The sequence below is a fragment of the Paramormyrops kingsleyae genome, chromosome 24 (genome assembly GCF_048594095.1).
Source record: "Paramormyrops kingsleyae isolate MSU_618 chromosome 24, PKINGS_0.4, whole genome shotgun sequence".
In the NCBI taxonomy this organism is placed as follows: domain Eukaryota; kingdom Metazoa; phylum Chordata; class Actinopteri; order Osteoglossiformes; family Mormyridae; genus Paramormyrops; species Paramormyrops kingsleyae.
Window position 1 is genome coordinate 2,723,282 of NC_132820.1, and position 4,426 is coordinate 2,727,707.

Sequence of the window (4,426 nt, forward strand, 5' to 3'; positions counted from 1 at the left end):
CATCCACATTGGACCGGCCGGGCCGGGCTTATCGACCTGCGTGAACTCCGCGAACTGTGAAGGGGGGACACGGCGACCAGGCACTGCTAGGCACGAAAGCACGTGGCCTGGGGGGGACAGAAAGCGGTGGGCCCTTGCGGGAGCTGGGAACAGGAAGCGACGAGGAGCGCTGGGACAGGGAGGTGTCCGGTTACGCAAGCCCGGGTACCTGCTCCTGCCTATTCCGCGGCTAAGCCGGAGGAAGGGGCTGAGGAGCGGATTTCAAGTAGATTTGGGTGGATTTTAACCTCCACAAAAGGGAGAGGAGGATGTAAAAATAAACTAACTCAACCCAAGCCGTGGTTTTTTATTCCTCTAAGTAGCACGTCTACGCCATTCGAGGGGAGGAAGAGCCATGAGGTTTTTTTTTGCAACGCGTTTTGGGTTTGTTAGTAGATTCAGATCCGCCTCAGAATTAAAGGCAGATTTTTGTCCAGTGCTGTGAGCCCTTGGCTGGTGGTTTGGTTGAAGCGAGGGGTGGTGGAGAGGCTGTAACTAGTCCTGGGGCTGGGGGGGGGGGGCGCAGACTGACAGGGAGAGCTGCCAGAGCGAGGTGACCTCACGCCGTGAGGCGCTGCGTTTCGTCAGCGTGCCGCTCTGCGCTGCAGGAGACGATTCCCCAGGAGGCTGCTGTGGGCTCCTCTCTTCCAGATCACGCTGTTCCTCCCTCCCTTTCTCCTCTTTTTCTCTCCTTCTGTCTCTCTTCCTCACCCTATTTTAGCTTTTTTTTTATCAGCTCAAATAAAAAATAAGAAAAAAGCCTTTGGTGGGATTTTCTCTCCTTGTTTGCCGTTCGCTAAACGCGCACATCGCAAAGAAATGTTTACACGTAGCGTGCAGGGTGGGGCGGGGGGGTGGGGCGGGTTAAAGACACAGACTAATAACCAGCTGGCCCCCAGAGAAGGCTGGCTCTTGTTCCGTTTATCGAGGTACCAAACCTGACTCGCTCAGGTAAAATGTCTCCCTGATTAAATGGGCGAATCTCCGCGCGGTTCCGGCACAGAGCCGAACAAAGCCGGCAGACTGTCAGGTGCGGCTGACACGCGGTGACTGCCTCACGCCGCCACGCCCCGCTGCGATCCCCCCCATCAGCAGCCCGCTGGGGGCGGGGCTGGCCGAGAGGACGCCAGGGCAGTGGCCTCAATATGTCACGCCGCGCTTAAGGGAAGCAGCAAGGCCACGGCCCCGCCTCCTGTTCCCCGCCAGTGGGCCCGGAAGCCTCTGTGCCCCGTAGCGTCCTGTGCCCGGCACCAGCAGGTAGGTAGGGTATGGAAGGAGCTGGAAGCCAGCACGTGGTAACAGGGAGAATGGTGGGGTTTGCTGGGGGTGGGGGTCTCCGTATGCCCATACCAGTGAGGGAATCGCAAACGAGCCAGCAGAAGCAGCGACAGACTGGGGGCCGCCTCGCTGGGGGGGTGACGCCACTCCTCGTCAAACTCTGCGGAAAAGCAGGCGGGCTGTGACATTTCGTCAGGGGGGTCCAGAATTTCTAGCTCCGTCCCTGGGAGGTGGCGACCCCGGTAACCGAAGAGCAAATGTACCAAGCAATCCACTCGTTTGGCCAAAAACAAAGTGAGGCTTGTGAAGGCTCGTTTGGTGCCTGCCGACCGTTTAGGTGCGGATGAGCTTCCACCCAGATCACGGGCGATTCTGAGCAGAACTTCTTTTGCTGGGGCCTCCTGCCACGCGCGGGATAAATTATATGGCGGGGGAAGTCTGGCCGACCGCTGCCTGAGAGGCGAGGTGTTTACCGGGGAGCGTGGGGAGCTCCTGCACGCATGCGAATCCTCGCCCTCTCTGCGCTCCCCGCAGCTATAATCCCTTTTATTGAAATGCGCGTCACCTGCCGCTCACGCAGACTCGCGCCCCAAGGTGCCGGCCGGCTGCTGCACGGTGCTGCGAGAGAGAGAACGAGCAGGAGAGAGCCTCCATTATGAAGAGATCTGCGGGGGGTTCGTGTGCCATAAATGGCCGACTCCACAATAGCTCCCTGACCAAAGCCCCACCTTTAATCGCTTAACTAACCCGCAAAAGAGCGATTCATCCAATCTACCTCGACGGAAGTGAGATTTTGCATCCCGAGACGGACTGCAGCAATCCTTAAATTCAGGTGAATGAGCAAAAGCTGTTGAGAACCGAATATGAGCGATGAAGGACAGGATGAATCCCATTTGGTGGGGTGCACCAACGTACTAGAATGGGTTTAAAATACACAAGGAGCCCGAGTCCTGCAGGCATTGGGGGGGTGGTCTCGCACACAGGTGTGGCTGTGGATGCTGGGGGCCTTGGGCTGGGGATATAGGGGGGCAGTAGAACCCAGGTCTCTCAGGAGGGGCGTCCACCAAGGTTCTCATGCTGGTTAACCACGATCCCCTGGGGTTTTGCTGCAGCTCCATCTCCTCTAGTCTCCTCCCATTCTCTCCCGTCGCCCCCCCCCCCCCCCAAGAAGCTCACAGCTCCTTCCAGGTGCGCCCATCTCCACCCACTCCTTCCCGTAGTCATTTTAGATTCAGCTTAACACTCGCTGGAACATCCCCCAATGCCCGGCCAGATGCCTTAAAGGGATGTTTCTCAAGTTCCTTACCTACCTGCTTCATTTCTTCTCCTGCACTCTTTCACTGCCACTTCCTCTACTCCTCCTTTCCGCACCTCTCTCTCTCCCATCCTCGATTCCTCCTTCTCTTCCTGTAATCCCCCCTCCCCTCCCTACCTCGCTGTTGCATCTCACTAATCAGCTGTTTTTATTTACCTCCCTGCCATTTGCCCCGTTAATTAGTCGTGAGCTTAAAAGCGCTCGTTTTCGTGAGATTAAATCGCCGCGGCTCCGCCCTCTCGCCAGACTGCGTTTCCCACCACGAGCACGTTAGTCACGGAGAACAAAAGCAGACGTTTAAAAACAGGAGGCGTTTACGCCGCGGCGGTACCAGCATGGTGCTTACAGAGACACACCTGTATGCCCCGCACGCGGGCAATCCGGGCCCCACTCTGGACCCAGCCCCCTACCACCCCCGGCTCCCGGGCTCCGTGCCCGCCCTGTTTTCGCCATCTACCCCCCACGGCGGACACTCCACGCTCCAGTTCACTTTACGAGCAGTACACACCTCGTCACGTTCAGATTTTTTACCGAAAGGAAGAGAGGGGCAGAAAAAAAGAAGACGGAAGAAAAGACAGATACTGAAGGGAGGTGTGTTCCATGGGAAGGAAGAGAGGGAGCGAAACAGAGTGAGAAAAAAAAGAGTGAGAGAGAGGGAGAGAGAGAGAGAACCAGAGAGATACAGAACAGAATGAGGGAGAGTTTGCTGGCTACCTCGAGTTCGTTAATATTTAATGTTCTTCACCTGAGAGGATTTTAGAGGACTGTCTCCAGCAGGGAAAGCCCATGCGCCCGTTACCCCGATAGTGCTGCTGTCTCGCTTTCCCGGTGCGTCTGCGAGGAATAGGAACACCTGATGTAAGGCCCACTGGTGCAAGACAGCTAGAGGAGTCGTCTGCTTACACGCTAAGATGACTGCCACCCCCGTCTGCAGTCCCCCCGCCGAGGGGATCACAAAGACCGGGAGGGGGTACAGGTCTCCCTCTACGGCTGGACCCTGGCGGTTCACAGAAGCCGGAGGCCAGGACGTGAGGGCATCCATCTCCCGCGCGCGACACAACCCCCGGCTGTCCTCACGGGAGCCCTGACGGCAGCCATTAAAAGTACGGCGGTGTTCCCTCTCGTTTTCTAATCAGGCTTTTTTCATAGACGGCCATCTCTGCTCAGCAATGGGGCTTTCGCTATATGCTGGTGCTAACGGCCCCTGAATCTGCCAAAAGGGCTCCACACCTGTCTTGCTGGCTGGGGGTGTCGGGTTCCCGTCAGAACGTCATAAACGGGGAAGCAGATGTGGACATCGGGGGGGGGGGCAGGGGCTGGAACAGCCGCTGCTAGGTCCGCTCTCCTGATTAGCATCCTGAGGGGGACTTGACGATCCCAGCAGGACATTAGGTCTAAACCCAACTATTTAACACAATGTGATGTATATATTAATGAAAATGAAAGCAGGTGGACTGAAGCCACTTCCTGCCTCGCTGATGCTCATGTCATACAGTCGCGTTTCTTATTCATACAGTCTGTAGACTCTCTATTCTGGACTTTTTAGTAACTGATTATTCAGTTTTATCCCATTCAAGGTGTCCTCCTGCCCCCCCCATGACCCTGACCAGGAGCTGCAAGACATATGGATGGATGGATGGATGGACGGATGGATGGATGGATGGAAGGACAGATTATTCTGTTTCATCCCACCCATGATGCCCTTGGTCTCCTCCCCTGAGCTCCCCCCCACCCCGTGCCAGATAGGTGGCCATGGCTGATGGATGGATGGATGGATTAACTACCCACTCCCCT